At 38.4% G+C, this 21,374-nt stretch overlaps 1 long non-coding RNA gene across 1 annotated transcript in view; it reads right to left on the bottom strand.

Annotated features, from left to right (window-relative positions):
• Positions 1–3,142: 3,142 nt before the first annotated feature.
• LOC133265530 (uncharacterized) overlaps positions 3,143–21,374 on the bottom strand; it is a 32,505-nt gene continuing 14,273 nt past the window's right edge. The window contains exons 2-3 of the long non-coding RNA XR_009742002.1: positions 6,315–6,451; positions 3,143–3,444 (exon numbers count right to left, since the gene is read on the bottom strand). This is a non-coding gene — a long non-coding RNA (uncharacterized LOC133265530). The remainder of the gene's footprint in view (positions 3,445–6,314; positions 6,452–21,374) is intronic.

Below are 21,374 nucleotides of genomic sequence, written 5' to 3'. Positions count from 1 at the left end.
TTTAAGACCATGCCCAGTGCACTGAGTCCTGTCTCAACTTCTGAACTTATCACCCAGAGCTCTAAGGAGTAAAAGCTGGTGAAAGTATTTGGCCTTATCGAGGCTGCTGGGTTTAACGCCTTCCACAGCACTTGAGGAGATGAAATACTTTGCCACAGCCTTCAACCCAAAACTGAAAAAAAATAAATGTTTCTTTGAGGAAGGTGTTAGAAACAAAAAAAGAACCCACCCAAACTCAGCCTGGCATCGCAACCAGGATCAATGCGATCTATTTCAGCCAGTGGTGGGCTGAAGTGAAGGCTAGGAGTTGGGTAACCTGATGTCCTCTTCCTGCCAATATTCAAGCTGAGATATGGTTCATGCTTGGCATGTACAGTTGCTCTTCTCATTAACACCTTTACCGCTTGCTGCTGCTCAGACAAAGCCCTCACTTCACAAACTGTTGAAGGCACACTGGCACCATATGCACAAGGGGAAGTTATTTTCTCTGGCTTGCAAATGGGGAAGCTTACATGCAAAAAGGCTGTAGCTTAAATCTTGAAAATGCCTGTGAATTGGCAGTGCAGGATCAGGGTGCACTGATGCCCAAGCACTGTATCACTGGGCAGTGTACTCAGGATAAAACTGGGGGTGCAGTGCCCACCACGGACACCAAAGGGGCTTTGATTCTCACAGGTGGTAATTTATTGGCAAGGACATTCAACCGGTGTGGCCCAATGAATGAAGCCAGATGAAACAGATGCACAGGAGCTGAGCAGACACCGAGCTCCACCCCTCTGCCTGCCCCAGGGTCTCCAGCCTTCTCCCACCCAACAGCTTGCAGTAGTTGCTGTGCCATAAAACCTGCTAGGGGAACCCTCTTCCTTCCCACTACCCTGGGGCTGATCCCTGCTGCCAGCAAGCCCCTCTTATATACAGCAATGGGTCCTGCCTTCCCCTGCCTGCGGGCACCATCAGCCCATGGCAGCGAGTGGGGCCACCGCTGCTTTGACACTCAGTGCTGACAAGTCAAAGCAGCCAGCTCCAGAAAGAAGGCATCCTTCAGCTTCATCGTGGAGGGCAGGAGTGCTTCCACAGCTCTTAAGGTAAGGATTTCTGTTTTACCGTGGAGCAGAAGGGGGGGATAGGAGTCACACAAAGGTGGGGTCAGTGAGGTCTCAATTATCCTGATTTTTGCCCTCAATGGGATGCATATCAAAGGAAAGTCTTCACTTTCCTGTGGCGATTTGAAGAGCTGTGCCCTTAGTCTGAGCTTGAAGGGGTCAAAACGGGAATAAACACTTGACCCATTCGATCTAGAAGGTCAATAAGTGGAAAGGAGACTTTTTGCTCCAGGCAGTTTTCTGTAGACACCAGCTATTTCTGATCATATCGAGTTAATCGGCAGTTTCTGTGTTTTTAAGGATTACAGACAGTGATTACAACAAAGCTCTGCTCTTCTTCTGACAGTTTCGCTGCACAGCCATGTCTGTGAAACAGCATCCTCCTGCAAGTGCAACCTCATTTAAATATCAAGGCAAGAGCCCAAAATGTGCGCCCAGCTTTCCACAAGAAGCACGGAAGCATCCAATGCAAGAGATTTTAAAGAGCCTGAGTGGAGAAAAATTATGCTTGTTTTCTTTATTTCCAGCTCAAAACAGGATTATACAACACTGCTTATGTCTTAACTGGATTTTTTTTTAAAGATACTTTAAATTATTGTGTTATTTTGCATTCTCTCCACTGGGAAATCAAAGCTGACAATGAGACACTTTTCACTCATTACATATTTCATCCTCATTAAGTGAACTATGCTGTATGCTATGCATTACTCTTTCTGGAATTAGACTTCTGGGGAGCTATGACCTTTGTTTCTCTTATCCTTGGGAAGGAAATGTATTTTTTGCCTTCACGCATACATGCAAAGAAGTTAGGCATTGGCTATCCTGATGTAATCATTCTACTATGAACTGAAATACTTTAATTCAGGATAATTATATTTATCAAAGTTACCAGTAAGTAAATAAAGAAAAAAACACATACAATAAGCAATATATATATATATATATATGTTGTATGAGTTTGGGATTGTAACCTAAAGTTAGGATTGAGTTTAGGATTGTAACCTAAACTCATAGAAGATACCAAAACCTCAATGTTTTTGTAGGTGTTGACATTTTGGTTTGAGAATTTCATCCTGAACACACTGACTTAAAGTATGAAGAATGGTGACAAACATAGCAGTAAACTTTCTGGACCCATTCTAATCAAACCATCACATGGAAACCAGAGACAGAACTGAGCCCCAGGTACTGCATCTGTATTTGGAAGAACAGTGTTTTAGTAGGGGAATCTGTAAAAGAACAGATTAGTAGCCAGTATATTGCTAGGCTTTAGGAGGAAAAAACATCAACATACCTGAACCCTTCCCACTTTTACTCAAGACCCTGCATGCAACATGAAGCAAGTCATCAAGTTTCCACATCTGGAAAACACACACAGTACTTCACTACCACAACAAAAGGCTGTTAGGAAGGGGATGGGTATTAAACAAATGGAGCCAGATTTAGGGAGACAGAAGAATAAGGAACGGACATGCCAAAAGAGAAAAAGCTGAACTCTGACTAGAGGTCTTAAGCACAACAATTCATAACTTGAGCAAGTAATAAAACACAGGGGGAAGGAATATATTAAATAGGGAGAGAAAGTTTATTGTGACTGGCATGTTCCTCCTGCAGTAAGAAATAAATCTGGTTTGGCAAGAGCTAGTCTCGCTATACTGCATTTTGTACCACCAGTCTGCTGTTCCTTCACTGATGCAATTAAAGAGGTGGCATAGGACCTACTTTCACACCGAGAGTAAGGAACAACTGCTGATACAAGCTAACAGCTGGAAACATGTACGATAAACATCAGTTCAGCTACTGAAATCACAGATCCTTTTGAAGAAAAGGATCTGTCTGTCAATCAAACCATACGCCATGTAGCCCTAAAGTAAAAGTTAGGAGGAATAATCAGGGGGTATGTGTTATTTTTGTAAGGTAATGGATTAGAAAGATGCATTGTTTTAAATCAGTCATCAGCTAAAGAAGTGGCAGTTCTTTAATAATGCCAGGATTCATTTTATAAGTGAATAAACTAGCAAAAAGCTGGCTGGGTGCACCAGTAATCTTCAAAGCTTGATTGCTTTTTCTGATAGCTTTAGAAAATTAGTGGATGAAAGCATGTGTAATATATCTGGTCTGAGTAAAACACTTGATGTAGTGTCTTACAAAATCTCTACTTGCAAAATTAATTCAAATTGGCTTGGACATGGAGTACTGTCACTTGGATTTAAAAATGGCTGGCTGAGTGCAAATAAAGGGTAATGAAAAATGGCAATGTATCAAGTTGGTGGGAGGTGTCTGGTGGAGCTCTGCAGGGATCACTGTTTGGTCCTGTTTATTTAACGTCTTCATTAACAATCTGGACTAGGGAGTGAAACAGCATGTTAATTAAACTGACACATAATAATAAATCAGAAATTGCTTCTAATGCCAGCAGTAATACTTTACGGAAAAGCAGCGTGCTACCAAGGTTTCGAGAAAGGTTAAAGTTTCAATAACAAAGACTCAGCTGAGATATTATAATGGCATTCTACCTTTCAAATAAAATAGTCCAAAACATACACTAAGTGGGAGTCAGAAGCCTATTAGCAATCTACTAATTTAGAGCATGACTGCACAGTGTACATAAACTAAAGTAACTGGAAACTTTGGTTTTCCCACTGCCATTCGCATTGCGCTAAATTTGCTGGTAAAGACCAACTCAGTTGAGTTCACTAAACTGGTGGAAAAGTAGTATTTGAGGAGAAACTTGTTAAATCAGGTTTTAGGTGTTTCAAGAAGGGATCAACTGCTACATACAATGTAAAGGAGAAAAAAGAAAGACAAGATGGATCAGTGACAGGACCACATCTTTTAGTGTCACTCAAATTTAGATTGGATTAGATATAACATAAACCACCCCTTTAAGTATAGTTTTATAGTTTCATAAGACAGCCAAGATTCAGCATTTCAGAGTACTGTTTTCACAATGGCAAGACAGCAGTCTACTGATACAGCATGCTGGATTCACTTTAATTATAAATATTCCTAAAAAACCTCAAATAGATAAGTAAAGATGCAGTTGTTGACTGAACAGTGATGAAAACTGATCAAAGACTACAGTGAGTCACAGAAAAGAGTTCTCAAAAATAGGTTGGGATGACAGTACTCAGTCAGAGACACTGATTTCTCTTTTACAAATTTATGTATTAAAAAGATAGTTCTTAATAGCATTGTTATCTCCCTGCTTTGATTGATTTACAGCAGCTTTTCTAGGCTGGCCCTTGGGCTGCAGTACTGCACTGAATCATAAACAGAGACTTATTTTCAATGGGTGATTTGATGCTACTTCCTAAAAGGCAAGAAAAAGAAAGATAATTTTTAGGGTCTCCTTTACCATACCCAGTTTAAATTGTGCTGGGAATTCATGAAGTCCCCAGAAAACGTGAGTGTAAAGTAAAGGAAAAGAAAGGAAAGCTCTGCAGTCCCCAATCTAAATGCTTTGTCCTGCCAGCTTGTCGTTGCATCTTTTGGAGGGCAAAGCCCTATAGTCACACAGGAATACAGACAAGCAGCTCCACTGGTCCAGTGGAACTCCACTTGAGAATGGACCTCCAGAATTCCTTGTCTTCGTTAAATTGAATCTGTCATGCTTTCTGTCTAAAATGAGCTTAAACCTATTAGGGGAACCAGATAACTGGACGCACCATTCTGATGTCACATTCATTAGGTAGGTAAGTTGCTGTTGCTGAACTAGATGCTGAATCACCATTCAGAGGTGTAAAACATGAATTGTCTGAAGCCAGTAGTTACACTGATGTAAACGAGAAGAGAAAAACCCAGATTCATTTGCCAATATGTAATAAAATATGATGTATGTATATAAGTGTTCAATGCTCTTTAGCTGCAGTAGAGAGAAATTCTCTTGGCAGCTGTTATGCAATACACAATAAAGTCTCTTGCAATAGTATAGTGAAAACCCACAGAAACATTAAAGATTGTTTAGGTATCAGCTATTGTACTACACTTTTCTCAAGTAATTTATTCTCTGTGGTCTTGTCCCAAATGCGACTATCCATTAATGGCACCAGTTTTCTCGAGGTTTAGTTTTAATCCTCTCCTTTTAAAGGATTCCTTTTCTCCTGTTGCTTGGCTTTTTGTTGGTTTGTTTAGTTGTGGGGTTTTTTTTTGTAAACTCCAGTAATTTCTGAAGCAGCTGCATTGGTCATGAACTACTCACATTTTACAATACCTACAATGATTTTTAAACAGAAAGAATCCGCTCCTGGGAACGCTAATCCTTCCATTATAGAAATAATTAAGCTCTTTTATTTGCAAGATGAAAATCTTTAGGGAACATATGAAAACTAGCAAAGAGCAAATTTTCTTTTTTTTAAGCAGGAAAAATGATGATATAAACATTCCTGCCAGTGTCTATTAAACTGTGGCATATGGGAAGGCATACAAACACTTACATAAATCTTTCTCAGTAGTTCTTCCATTTGGCTCAGAAAAAAAGGATATTCTACAAACTTTCTTTACAAAACCATGATGGCAAATTCTCTCAAGATCTTTTCAATGTTAATACCCTTCCATGCTTTTATGGGAAATGTTAACCTAAATACTGTTATTCTGTCTTTCTAGTCTATAATTATCTATAGACGGTCCTTGTTTGCAAAACACACTCTTCCCCAGTTAAACAAAACTACTTGTTTTAGGTTTTTATTTACTTGATTTAGTTTATGATGTTCTGGTGCATTTTAAATGCAGCAACTTCTGTTCTTAAGTCTCCTACATTATTTGATTCTACACATTGCACTGTATCTACACATACAGGACTTAGCACATTTCCACCCAAATATTTTTGAAAGCTTACTGACATAGAAGTGCTATCCAATCACCAGATTTTGGATTATAAAACAGAAAGCAATATAGGAATATTCCTTGACTGGCCATGCCTGGTGATGATGTCACAGGGGAAAGTGAACAGCTGAGGTTACTGAGTAGCGATGGAGCAGCATTTAGAGGACAAAAACCAGAAAGCAGACTTCATTTCTTTTTCCTCTGCTCTCCAGACAAGCTGCTTTGTGAGTGTCTTATTTGAGGCTTGCTTTCCTGGAGAAGACTACACACCTGCCTGCCCGTGGGAAGTGGTGACTGAATTCCTTGCTTTGCTTTGTTTGTGCATGCAGATTTTGCTCTACCTGATAAATTGTTTTCATCTCAACCCACAAGTTTTCTCCCTCTTACCCTTCTAATTCTCTCCCCTATCCCACTTTCAGGGAGTGAGTTAGCAGCTGTATGGAGCTTAGCTACCTACTGGGGTTAAACCACAACAGGCAGGAAGAGATGTGAAGGGAAGAGCTGGTCACTTACAACAGGATTATCTAAATGGAGAGAAAAAATGTCCAGGTTAAGAGGAACAGGGAAGATTATGTTCTTGATTAATAACACCATGGCAAAAGGTATTGACAAGATCCCTCACTAATGGCTTCTAAAGAAATTAAGTTACTTGGGGATCTAGGTCAGTTTTTACAGAGGAGAAAGGTTGTATCAGGGTTAGACAGCACTTGTTCTTTTATTTCTATTGTTTCTGTTCTTCCAGAAGATGGAGAGAGAACGTGCACCCCTTGGTTTTGTTTTGATTTAAATAGAATGTGATGTAATAAAATTCTTGTAAATGAATATTAATATTATATGAGGTTGGCTTTTTATATTTCCTACTTATGTGCATACTTCACCAATGAAATATTTTAAACTGTTAAACACTTAAAATGCAAACAGGAAACCAAAAATAATCTATTCAGTAAGCAAGCACAACACACTGGAAACTTTACGACAGTATTTTCTAGCAGCACAGCTGGTATTTTGTTCTTGTCCTGGTTAAAAACAAGAGAGGAGCAAAGATTAATGAAAATAATATCAGCTTTTGAGAAAGCTCCTCTTGATTTTTGAGTTTACCTTTTTTTCTGAATTAGAGCAGTGGCACAGTTCCAGATGTGAGGTTGCTGATCATACAGTTACCACACAATTCTGCTATTGCTCTCTTAAGAGTTTGTTTGTATTCTAACCTACAAAACAGCCAACATCTCATTTAACACATGCTTATTAAATATAATTATTTCTCTATATATAAGTCAGACTTCTATTCAAATGTTGATTTGCTTGTTGGAAATCAAGTTAAACTTCAGCTTCCAGCTGAGTTATGAACTGGGAAAAACAGGATATCATTCCACAAATACTGACCTAACAGCTTTTAATCCTTCCACCAGTTCTGCTAAGAGTGTATAAACTGCAGCATTCTGCTTTTGCAGTTTCACTTATAAACTATTTACAGACTGAAGAGATAAAAGGCAAAAAGAAAGAGTATTTCTGAAGTCACCTTTTGAGAATATCATTTAGACGGATATTCAAACAGCTGTAGGTGACTGTAACAGACTAGTTTGAGAAAGTCACTATCTTCTCAGGTAGGCTCAGTGATTGCTTCTGTACTCCTCTTTACTTCTGTGTGTCAGACTTCCACAGAAGTAACCAGATTATGACAAATTATCCAGATGGAAAAATTAAAAGGTTATTTCTTCATGGGTCGAATGAGGCACTTCATGACCCATTGCAGAAATGAAGGCCTCCAGTCTGGCTTAAGGATACAGAAATCTCAATCCCTCACCCTGTGCATTCAGAACAAGGATAAATTGCTTTTAATAAAGACTAAGAGCCTAGCACAAACCCAGGGAGCACCTTATGAAAAAGTGTTGGGAGATCCTGAAGTCACAGGGCTCCTATCCTGTCTAAGGCAGATATGCCTTTACCTGTGTAATAGCATAGCCGGTGTGGCTTTTGAAGATTCCCTATCCTTAGAGGTGTTTTTGTGTTGTGGGGTTTATTTTAAGCACTGTCATATAGATGATGAGCATTCTGATAAGCAGATGGATGATCTACAGCAAACCTAGAGTTATACCCAAAATGTATCAGCACACAACTACCTGTGATACTATTCAGTTTTTCTACAGCACATGGTAAGCAATCAGACAAGACCAGTCCTTTAGTTGAGGAGTGACTTGCAGCAAGCTTTTCTGTGCTTTAACTGACTTCCAAGACACAAAGATGACTCTATCAGACTTAAAATGCAGATGAGACTTTTAAACGGAGAGCCGCAGAAATTATAGCAGCTACTCTGTTGATTTCTACCATGAGCTAAACACTGTCTTGACTGCTATATAGAGAACTTCCTCAACCCTGACAGAAATGAAGGAGAACTAAAAAATTCCCAGAATTCTTTCAAATTCCTTTAATATTCAATGATACTCCCTGTAGACATCCTATGTTTCTAGAGAAGGATAGACTGAGGAAATGACTGAATTCTGATGCAGTCTGCATATGAGACGGGGTTTTGCAAAACATCATTATCTTACGAGGCAGAATATTTAAACAATTCATGGCAAACTAATGCAATTTGTGCTGCTATATTCAGTGTCATGGTATGTTGATCTGTGAAAGCAGCTACCAGCGATACCTGCAATGCCCTGGAGCAAATGTGCCTGAGTACCGAGTTTCCAAGGTACTATAAGAAGAAACTGCTATGTTTAACCTAATTAAAATATGTTCTAATAAACAGTAAATTGGAAGAAACTGACATAAAAAGAGAGTGTACTGTAAAAACCACAACCCATGCGCTTTAGGCAAAATTTAATATCAAACAGTACCCAACAGGCAAGGGGTTGGTAGCCTTAAATTAGCTGAAATAGCCTTTTTCTTTGAGTACCTTACATCCCTTGTATACTCAGGCAAATATATATCTGACAGGGAAGACAACAACTCTTCCAAATCCTTATGGACAATACCTACTTCAAAATCCTGCAGTTTTGCATTGTCCTGAAAAGATAATCTTCATTTTTTTGTAGCTTTGGGTTTTTTTTGTGGGATGCAGATTCCCAAAGAAAAGAATGTATCCTTCCTGCCCCACATCTGGAGAAGGATGGATCTGACTGAAAGGTTCACCTGTTCAATTTGTAGTGTCTATACGTATCAGTATACCTGATGAGTGATGCTGCTCATCAGATGTACTGATGTCTGCCTTGTTACAGTAATTGCTAAAAATACTCAAAGTTTTAGATAACCAAAAGCTATTTTAATAAAAGCCTATGAAAAAAAGATCCGTAAAGCTGAACATAATGTCTCTGTGAGTATTTACCTTTCCTTCCTTTTAGTCTCTGAAGTTGCATTTGAAATGTAGCAAAGAGCCATCTTGTACTCCTGCTGCTGAGGTCCGGCACATTCTCCATGAAACTCAATATAATGCAAAACTAATTAGTAAGAGCGGCATATTATTTTTATGATCACTAATTCAGACTACAACCAACTGTCAAAGATGAAAGAGGACAGTAATTTGTAGGGAGATCTATTCAATGACTAAACAGGAGATAATGTAGTTGTATAAGAATTGAATTTGGTATCTAGACTTTCTGGAATCACAAGCTCTTAAGCAGACACAATCCACTCACTGTTTTATCTGCCTGTATTTAATAGACTAAGTGTAGTATTATGCAGCTTACTGTGATGCAAAGTCATACCAGGGACCTTTAAAAAAGCTTAGTGAGCATCCTTTCAATCTTCCATCTTTCCAATACCACGTTACTGGGTCCATTCTTAATCATTTTTGCTAATTTGATCAAAGTTGCTACTTGATTAGAGAACAATTTTATCTAAATAGTTTAGCATAAAAAAAAAAAAATCAATCACTAATTGTGACCAAATACTGTGATAAAGATCAGGTGCACATGCACACAGTAATGAAAATGTTAGAAAAGTTAGCACTATTGTGACTTCCTATCTGAGGATCATTTCGTGTGAATTCACAGGTATGAACCCTCAAGGTTTCCTCCTGATCCTTAAAGAAAACTTGAGATTCTAATGAGTAACTAATATTTAACCAGAAAAAGAGGTGACAAATTTGAATCGGACATAATATTGTGACAAACATGCACCCTAACATACACGCTTCTTGGTAGAGTATTCATGAAATGCTAGTCAACAGACATTAAATAGATTTTTTCATTACACGATCAAGTGGAGTTAGATCTTTGTCAGGTAAAGAGGTCATCACTGCATCTGTTCTGCCTGAACTGGTTTGCAGGGAAATATTTAAGTGCAAGATTTGGAAATGTCATAATTACAGGAGGAAGTGGTAAGTAGAACAGAGTTTACGTAGACCTCGCATATCTGGTAAACGAGTGCTGTTTATTTCTTTGTGTTTCTGGTTATGTAGCATCTGCTAAATGAGAAACTGAGAATTCGGGGCACAGTAATTAAAATTCTGAGTGAAATGTGCACACATAAAGCAGTTATTTTACATTGTGCTGCCTGCAGTCATGTAGACATGAGTATGAAGGAAAATGCCCTTACCTCACCAGCTGATCTTGTACGAGCTGCTGGCAGGTCTCTGTGCGCCCCTGGGGTTTCTCCTGCTCAGGAAACCCCCCATGTGCACCACAATACCCCACTCCTCTGCAGAACACACCTGCACCAGAGTTGTTCACCTCTGTGACCTACTTCAGTAGCTCTCTGAATCACTGTGTTGACATAAAGGACCCAGATTTTAAGCATTATGCTCCCCCAAGTTGAGGATGCCAGCCTCCTCAGTACTGGGATTTGTCATCATTTCTGACATAAGATTTCTCAAGCATGCCGAAAATCTGCAGTGTTTTTAGAATCCAGCTCTTCCTGTGTGCAGGGTCTAAATCATACATCCACAAATTGGTTTGGGTTGGAAGGGTGCTTAAAACTCATTCAGTTCCAACCCCTGCCACAGGCAGGGACCCCTTCCGCTAGAGCAGCTTGCTCCAAGCCCCTGTGTCCAGCCTGGCCTTGAACACTGCCAGGGATGGGGCAGCCACAGCTTCTCTGGGCAGCCTGTGCCAATGCCTCACTGCCCTCACAGTAAAGAATTTCTTCCTTATAGCTAACCAGAATCTCCTCTATTTAAGTTTTCATCCCTACTGCTATGAAAAAGAAAGAAATGAAAAATGAAAAAGAGAAAAAGAATGAAAGTGAAGAAATTAAAAGAGCACACCAAGCAATACTGTGGTCACTGTGGACTTTGTTATTCTCTGTAGTTAATGTGGTTTCAATAAAGAAAATGTCCCTGCCTAGACAGGAAAAATATGCTAACTCCAATACTAAATCCATCTGGCACAATAAAGTCAATATATACTCCATGACTATTAATCCTGAAAACACCCTTCCACAATAGAACAGAGTAGTAGAGTGCTGCTCTATGTAATCAGACCTTTATATGGACCTTTATGCAACAAAGACATCACAGAACCAAGTGTTTACCCTAGGATCATTATTATTGTTCTTATCATTTTATATGTTAGGTTTACTTTTTCACTTCTGTGTCTCCTGCACCTTTATGCAATGGATAATTACTTAAATCACTTTATATTCTAAGTTCTGAGTTAATAAGCAGCATAAAAGTATGCCACTGCCTAAAGTTTTCAGTTCTTTCATAATTCACTTGAATAGCCCCGTGCTTTTCTGCTTTACAGAATTTATGGACCTGACCTCATTGACTAGCATTAAAGAATTTAGTACTTTGTAAATTAATGTCCCTACATAAAAGAGATGTGAAATAAAATGATCTGCCAAAAATCAATATATGTTCCATATATTAAATAGCTAGAAAGATGTTGAAAGTGTTATCAAGTGGGGATGTCACTTACTTAGAAATGAAAATACTTTTGTACTAGATAAATGGTCTAGGAGAAAAGTAAACATGCATTAAAGCTCACATTAAGAAAGGCAAGAGGAGAGAAGCCTGGACTGTACTTGGTGAGATTATACATGTTGGCAAAAAAATAAACATTTAATGACTACCTTTGAGAACAGAAAATATCAGTAATGCTAAAATACAAGAAAATATTGCTAACTGTCCCCAAACTTTTTCTGAAGATGTCGCCCCTGACAGTCAGATCTTGCTGTAATTTCTGAGCATTCAATCAGAAATTGTTTTAACATCAAATAAGGTTCGACACTGTCAGTTGGACGTTTCAATAGGTAAAACGGAAGCATTAAACCATTTAGACTTGCAAATCAGGTGTATGAGCAGTGACAGAGATTAAAGTAAACAGAATTTTCATTAGGAGAACGTTGAGTAGAGAGTAGTACGAAGAGTAGTCCCAACTAGCCTAAAGCCATTCAGAGTACAACAGTCTCTTTCCTACTCCAGAAAGTCTTTATTACATTCCTTGCTTATAAATGTCAGATTAGCATGCATTTCCTAACATTTAGATGAGCAATGCAATTTATCTTTTAACATTCGTGCCCTGAAAACTCCCAAGATAATCTTTTTAAATTAATTGCAAGTATGAGAAGTTATTTCAGGAAACACAGAGAAGACAGCGTTTCCACACCACCGAGAAAGATATTAAAGCACTTTCACACTTCTAATCCACTGGTAAAATATTTAACAAGAATTAAGCTGAAGGTTCCTACTACAATGGTCTTCTAAGGCAAACCAGAAACTGAGTGGAATTCCTCTGTAAGAGCTGCTGTAAGAATTTGTGGAATCTGTCCATGCAACCTTAAACATTCTCATCTTGCCATAAAAATGTCTAAAGTAGTATCAGTTTTACAATTTAAGGATTATACACTGCTATCATGGGCTTGTCTGAAAATTCTCAAATGGCTTCTTTTAGTTCAATATCTGTCTTGGAGTTACAACAGAAGTTTAGTCCAACTATGGAGATTCTTAAACGGTTGAGAGGTGCTCTTACAAAACTGTGTCTCCAACTGCTTTGCCTGCTCAGTAATCTGTCAGCTTCAGTTATTATTTCAGGCTAAGAAATATTGTAGGCAACCTGGAAAAGTTAATAATTTGATAAATAAAGAAGTACATTCTATAATCCTGATAAACATGATTAGCAAGAAAAAGATCAGCAAATGAGAGAACAGATTTATTTCTTATCCCCTGTTGAAATGAGAAATTCAAATATTTTTCTGGAAAAACTCTGAATTTTGATTGATGATAATGCTTTTCCAACATAATTATGGCCAACCCTCTTAAAGAGCAATTAAACATTATAAATAGGATTTAAAAGCAGATTCAAAATGTGATTTAAATGACTTTTAAGGGCACTTGCTAAGGTATTCAATTTCTGAGTCTGAAATATCTTTGTACTGAGTTGCCTTTTTATCCAAGTACATGGAAAGTCACTATATTTATTCTCTGATATAATTCAGAACAGGAGGCTAAATTTTCAAAAGTGATAGGTTTGATTCTATTTTTCTTCCCCAAGCTTATTTTAATCTGTTTTATTCTATTTCACTGATAATATAACTGGAAAGATATAAATAATACTGTTTTAAGAAGGAATTCAGCCTCTCAGTCTTTTTTAACAAGAAAATTTATCTGCTGTAGAAATAGCAAATATTTTAGTTCTTATCTAGGAAGTGACTTGAAATAAAAACAAAGCCAAATAACTAAAAGCTTGAGGTTCAACAAAATTACTATGTTTGAAACAACCCCAATAATCAGAAAACATTAATGCTATGATTATGGATTCAATTAAAGCAATATAATTAAACATAAAGCTGAATTTAATGTAGGAATAAGAGTTTCTGATATAGCATTCCAGAGAACCAGAGAGATGCAGAGTAGAAATAATACTCTTACTCGTTCTAAAAATCTTTGGCAGAGAGAAAGGGACACTCTCCACCTGTGGACTGGAAGATTGGCTCATTCTGTACAAGGGGATAAAGTTAAGGAACTGAAGATTTGAAAATGTAACATTTATAAAATTTTAATTTGATAAACTCCTTAGTTTATCTTCCTATGGCAGACTGATAAGAAAAATTAATGTAGTCCAGGAGAGAGCAGGCCAATGAATTCGGTCTTGCAATGGGAAAATGAAACAGAGTTTACTCATAAAGTATATGCCTACTCTAAGGCAAGCAGTAAGAATAATGATAAATTCTTTGGTCTGAGAATTTCATTAGAAAAAGAAGGTTGCATTTTTCTGAAGAGTACATAAGGAAAGAAAAAGCATGAAAACTTTTATATTCATAGCAAATGAACAGGAGGGCCTCACGGCCAGAAGAATATGCAAGAATAACTTGGATTTAAGATTAAGAACTTCCAGAAATTTAGTTAATATTTATAAATTCAATTTCAGGGATTCTGAAAGAGCAATGAATTTAATGTTAAATTTAGTATTAACAAAAGCAACACTAAAATGGAAATATTAAAAGCACTTCAGCCATAAATTTCAAATTGGTAGATGTTAGGTCACAGAGAAAAAAGGAAGAAATGAAATGAAATTAAATGAAACTATGTCTGCAGAAGTATGGGAATCCAGGTTATTGTGGCTTTCCAAACAAGAAACCTGTATAGACATGCCCAGCAGAAATACTTTCATGTCCTTCTATAGGAAGCTCTATTTGTTAACGCTAATTTTGAATAACTGGTTTAAACTGATCTTCCTAAAATCTCCAAGTTTTTTAAATAATAAAAATTGAACTGAACAATTCTTTCTTGATTCTTAAAAAAAAATCTGTTTACTAATATGCAATTAAAATGTTGATACAGTCAACAGCATGGATGCTCTACAACACATAGTCTTCATCAGTGCACTATATATGATACTTGTTGCTTAGAATGGTGGGTTTTTTTGGTCCCAGTTAGTTTCATTTGTGTAGTTCCCAACATGCAGCAGTAAAACGTTCAACAGGAGTTACACTGGTTTAAACATCGCAATGGAAGCTTATTATGTCTTATTGTTTAGAGTAAAGAAGGCACCAGAGTTTCATAAAAATGAGAAATTAGTGTTGTTTAGTTTACATTATGTTGCCTATTTAGTCTGGGATTTATTTAAGCTGTTATTCATTTAAGCACACATTATCTAAACTGGTGACTGACACCTTAAAAGCTTGGAGAAGCTTTATTCACTTGTAGAAAATTGATTCATTTATATGATCTGTAAGTTAGAAAAATTATCACTCTAACAATTATCTGGTAGTATCGTCCTATAACACACATCACTGCTAAGTCACTATCACACTTATATTTTTTTATATCACGCTTATATATACTTATATTTTAAGTATCCATAATATCCTTATATTAAAGTATAATAATTATATATGTATATAATATACATCTATATAACATATAATAGAAAGTAATTCCATTATCTCAACTATAATATTAATGTAATTTATTAAGTGAATAAATTATATGCTAAAATTGGTTGTAAATAAAATACATTTTCCTTTTCCTTGCACTCAAATACATTTTACAGGTTTAGAACATCCACCTGGTCTCAGGCCTGTGCCTAATTAAGAAGTACAAATATAACCAAGGGGATTCTATTCAGCTGCAAACATCTCATGGAGGGAAAAAAAATAAATGAAGGAATGAAACTATTTAGGAAAACCAGGAAAGTGGTCTGTGAAGGTACAGATGCAGAAACTGCAGAAGTCAGTTATTTCTCCGTAGTGAAACTTGAGAAGTATTGACAAACAGTGTTTGAATTTGCATCCAGATACTCAGTCCTAAGAAATACTAGAATTATTTGGTCAAGGAATATTAACAGAATTACACTATTTATATAACCAAAGAACAAGAGGCAAAACCTCAATTTCATAGGTGAATCTCAATTCTATAGAGAATGCTCTGTATTCCACTTTTATCATAATGGATGCGATTACTTATAGAAGATTGTAGAATCATAGAATAGTTAGGGTTGGAAAGGACCTTAAGATCTCAATTTCCAACCCCCCTGCCATGGGCAGGGACACCTCACACTAAACCATATCACCCAAGGCCTCGTCCAACCTGGTCTTCAACACTGCCAGGGATGGAGCATTCACAACCTCCCTGGGCAACCCATTCCAGTGCCTCACCACCCTATATATGTCTCCCACAGCATCCTCACAGCTAAATTGAGGAAGTGTGGACTGGATGATCAGGTAGCAAGGCGGACTGCGAACTGGCTGAAGGAGAGAAGCCAGAGAGTTGTAGTCTATGGGGCTGAGTCTAGTTGGAGGCCTGTAACTAGTGGAGTGCCTCAAGGGTCAGTACTGGGACCGGTATTATTTAATATATTCATCAATGATTTAGATGAGGGAATTGAGTGTACTATCAGCAAGTTTGCTGATGACACTAAGCTGGGAGGAGTGGCTGACACGCCAGAAGGCTGTGCTGCCATCCAGCGAGACCTGGACAGGATGGAGAGTTGGGCAGGGAGTAACTTGATGAAATATAACAAGGGGAAGTGTAGAGTCCTGCATCTGGGCAGGAACAACCCCAGGTTCCAGTATAGGTTGGGAAACAACCTGTTAGAGAGCAGTGTAGGGGAGAGGGACCTGGGGGTCCTACTGGACGACAGGATGACCATGAGCCAACACTGTGCCCTTGTGGCTAAGAAGGCCAATGGCATCCTGGGGTGTATTAGAAGGGCGGTGGTTAGTAGGTCGAGAGAGGTCCTCCTTCCCCTCTACTCTGCCCTGGTGAGACCCCATCTGGAATATTGTGTCCAGTTATGGGCCCCTCAGTTCAAGAAGGACAGGGAGCTGCTGGAGAGAGTCCAGCGCAGGGCAACGAAGATGATTAAGGGAGTGGAGCAACTCCCTTATGAGGAAAGACTGAGGGAGCTGGGTCTCTATAGTTTAGAGAAGAGGAGACTGAGGGGTGACCTTATTAGTGTATATAAATATATAAAGGGGGAGTGTCACGAGGATGGAGCCAGGCTCTACTCAGTGGCAAACAATGACAGGACAAGGGGTAATGGGTACAAACTGGAACACAAGAGGTTCCACTTAAACTTGAGAAGAAACTTCTTCTCAGTGAGGGTGACGGAACACTGGAACAGGCTGCCCAGGGAGGTTGTGGAGTCTCCTTCCCTGGAGACATTGAAAACCCGCCTGGACACATTCCTGTGTAACATTATCTAGGTGTTCCTGCTCTGGCAGGGGGATTGGACCAGATGATCTTTTGAGGTCCCTTCCAATCTCTAGCATACTGTGATACTGTGTGTGATATGCTTCCAATTTCATTATCCATTTTTTTCGCTTACAGCAAAATTCTTTAACATCACCTCAACAGCAAGAAGACTGAGTAAATTCTAATTTTGTTACCAGAAGCCTTCTGGAAGAGTCTGATTCCAAAAACCCAGTCTTCAGCATTCTGGACTGCATGTTCCCTCAGCAGCGCACCAGTAATGGAAAACATCTGCATTCTACCTTCAGGAATATGTTAACACTTGAACTATCTTCAAAATGTTATCCCTGAAATGCAAAATGCAAACTATTCTCTAGGGTATGTGGTGACATCTCTGGAGCTAAAGTAATAGGAAAAGAGAGCCAAACCAGGTATGTATTCTGTTATGTCCCTTACTCCCTCCATCAGGCAGAAATCCTGATTAGTCTCTTATTCTATAGAGTTTTAATGACCCACAAAAGCTTCATAGTTTATTAGTAGGTTTAAGCAGCTAAACTTTTACATATGCGAATGCTGCAGAAATACAGATGTGAAGATGCTCTCTTGCTAAGGCAAATTGTAACATAACTTTCCAAAGTAAACGGAAGCTGCCACTATCTTCGTAGTACTTAGTCTCAATATCCATATGAAGCAAAACATGTTTGTCTTTAAATCACTTATTAGAAAAAAGGCAGACTAAAGTATAAGGAAACAGAAAGGACCCTTTTAGCTGTAAATATGTCCTAAAAGAAAAAACAAAGGGGAAGGTCTGATTTGGCTTTACAGCTAAAATGTTTTGAAAGGATCTAGTTTTCATCTAGGTGAAACACTTTCTTATGCTTTAGTTGTGTTTATGCTACTCTAAGCTGATGGTGTCTAGGTCTGCATTTCCTAATTGGCCTCTCCTTTGCTTGTGTTTGTCTTAGGGGCAGGAGGAAGCAAAGAGGTTACACTAAACTTCCTCAAACATCCTTGTTATACTAGTGATTACAGTATCTTGCTCAACAGTTCAGTTTTAAATACAGTGTTCTAGCACGGAGATTGATAGTATTCAGTTTGGTACAGCAAACGATCTAATTGAATTCAAATGAACAACACACAAAGAAGGGTCAGAACGATTCAATTCCCAGTGCATCAATCTTTTCTTGCTGATTCAGAAATGAAACAATTTCAAGCCACAGCCTTCACATGATAAACAATCCAAACCCTCAAAACCAAAGACAATTTATGAAAGAAAACATTAGGACTAACTGCAATCCATGCCCTTATAAATACTAGGTTTCCTTTCTGTAAATATATGAAATTAATTTCTAACTAAATATCTAACTATCTTAGCCTAAAGCACAAAAAAGGTGGAAAAGATGTATGTCCTCTGGCTTAGAGCTTTACCTGGGGTGACTTCTGAAGTGGTTTCTACACTCCTAACAGACAGTAAAGAGGGTGAGGGTGTGGGAATAGCTGATCTAAAGGCAGAATTAACAAAATAAACATCAGTTGAAAGACATTTTCAATTTTGTACATATTTTGCAAACTCAGTGAAGTGATTGTATTTAAAATAAAGGCATGAGGAGTCAGAACTGAGCTGAACAGCAGATTTACCTCTAAACATGAACACTGCTCTGTCGCAGTGGAACTGCTTAAACACCATTGGATGGGGTTTGCATGGCAAGGTTTTGGTAGCAGGGGGGCTGCAGGGGTGGATTTCTGTGAAAGGCTTCTAGAAGCAGCAGCTTGTGAAGAACTGCAACCTGTGGGAAGGACCCGCGTTGAAGAACTCTCTGGAAGACTGTGACCTGTGGGAGGGACCCCACGGTGGAGGAGGAGAAGAGTGTGAGGAGTCCTCCCCTGAAGGGGAAGGAGCAACATGTGATGAACTGTCCACAGTCCCCATTCCCTGTCCCCCTGTGCCACTGAAGGGGGCAGGTAGAGAATTTGGGACTGAAGGTAAATCCAGGAAGCAGGGAGGGGTGGAGGGAAGGTGTTTAAAGATTTGCTTTTATTTCTCATTATCCTACTTTGATTTGATTGGTAATAAATTCATTCCCCAAGTCAGGTCTGGTTCGCACGTGACAGTAATTTGTGAGTGAGCTCTCCCTGTCCTTATCTCGACCCATGAGCCTTTCATGGTATTTTCTCTCCCCTGTCCAAGCTGAGGAGAGGGGTGACAGAGTGGCTTTGGTGGGCACCTGGTGTCCAGCTGGGATCAATCCGCTACAGCCATGCTTTTGATCTTGTTTGACTATTTTTCAGGTTTTAAAATAATGATTTGAAAATAGAAGAGCGAGCAACTTGTATCTGGTAGGGAAATACAGTGATTACAGTCTGCTATGAACAAACCTCAGTATGACCTGTTGGATGCAGAGAGGAAAATAGAAAAGGTCATATTAGCACAAAACCTTCTTTTATTCCCTCTGGGAATAAAGTTTTCTAAACTTACATACTACAAAACAGAAATCATGCCAAGTAAGGTCATTTACTCAGGTTAGAGGAGACAAACAGTTCTCATCCAAGGAAGCACACACATGTACACCTAGCTGCTGAGTATCAAAGCACCTGGAAGAGTGTCAGCAAGGGACAAAAACAAATGTCTCCTCTAAGAGTGCCTGTAGTGAGAAGCTGTGCAAATTTCAGGTACAAATAAAAACTCTTTTGAGACAGTGAGGCTTCTGACAACACAAATCCAATCCAAAACTCAGACTTACTATTCCGGGAGAGTGGAAAATACTTATATCTATTGCCGGAAGGAATACTGTAAAGAGCTGTTCTGTACATCCAATGACTATCAAAGTCCCATGAAGAAGAACTGATTGAACCAGAAACATTTCCCCATTTAGATCAAAGCTAAAAACAGCAGTAAAAAAATAAACCACAAACAACCCACACACACACACACCTAAAGCAATGGACAACATAGCACCAGAACTGCTAAAAGCATCAAATAAAAATCAATCCATGTTTTCCACACAAGCTCTAAGAGTCTGGAATCTTTGGCTACAAAAGGCTTCTATGACATCTATGACAGTAAAAAACTGCGGTTCTGTTCAAAACATGCACTGAAGTTAGAGTTTGCACCTTATGAACAAACAGGGAAAAGATCTCCATTACCAGATGAGTTTATTTAGATTCGTTTTGGGGTTTTTTTGTGATGTAACTCTAAAAAGAGTTTTCTTTAACGAATTTGAAGATGGCCAGTGCAGGAGCAAGACTGGTTTGGACTTGCATCAAATGCAGCTTTAGCTGCTTCCTCATATCTTTGGGGATTGTGAAATTTTAAACTAGTCTGAAATTTCTTTAGAGGTCCTTAAGCACATTTTGGTAACATCATTAACGGACTGTCTCTAATTACTGGGTGCTTTCAGTGGAATTATGAAAATGTTCCTGTACACAGTATTCATTTCTTCCAGTACTTCTGAGTCGGTGCACTGAGGTATAACACATTCTAATGCTACCCACAAATGCAACCAGGAATGGGCTGGAAACCTGCATGTTTCACAGGGAAAAAGCAGATCAGTGAAGAGGTTTAGCTGCATGCTTCCACCATTAAAAAATCAAATCAAATCCACTCTATGCAATTGCTGTGTTTATTTGTACAGCTGTCTCCATTTAACTTTCCTAATCTTCCCAGTGCCTGCTGTTGGAAGCTGTGGCAAAGGTTCATCTATGTTTAATGATAAGTAGACTCTAGCAGTTGTACAATACTGCACAAGTTCCTGTAGAGACTTGGGAAATACATTATGAATATGATACAAATATAAATACCTGGGTTTAGGGTAGTTTTTCCCTCTAGCTCTTATCTGAAGCTTTATGATTTCTTATTCCCAGAGGCAAAATAACCTACCCGTGACGCTTGGCATGTTTCCAAAAAAGCCACCATCAAACCCCTAAAGAAGTTGTTTACTTACACCCTGAGTTTTGGCACTGAAAGAATTGTCAAGCTTGTGATTGTTTATTCTGTTTTAGGAAGAGAAGACAGTGGCAATACACCCCAGCCTTAATGAATAACTCAGATAAGACTTCTGTTGTAACCACCATGGGAATTTTTACCCTTTCAATGCACAAAAGGAACTGGGTGGCTTTTTTTTTTTTCCATTTCAGATTAGAAAGAAAAGAAACACAGAAAGAAAAGAAACATAGTTCTATCAAAGGAAGCCACGTATTAGTCCCTATTACAAGCATCAGAAATGGACTTAACCCTAACTCTAGAGAAATTAGAAAGAAAAAGAAAAAAAAGGAAAAAAAATTACTTTCTATATTTATATAGGTAAATGTGTCACCAAAGTAGATTTTTAAACACACAGTATGCAACTGGGTACGAAACAATGATCACTGGGTAT

This window comes from Pezoporus flaviventris, unplaced genomic scaffold (assembly GCF_033815535.1).
Source record: "Pezoporus flaviventris isolate CSIRO_AGI_PZ_B2104156 unplaced genomic scaffold, CSIRO_AGI_Pfla_v1 ptg000005l, whole genome shotgun sequence".
Lineage (NCBI taxonomy): Eukaryota > Metazoa > Chordata > Aves > Psittaciformes > Psittacidae > Pezoporus > Pezoporus flaviventris.
Note: the sequence above shows the minus strand (reverse complement) of the source record. Positions and strands in the feature narration are given on the sequence as shown.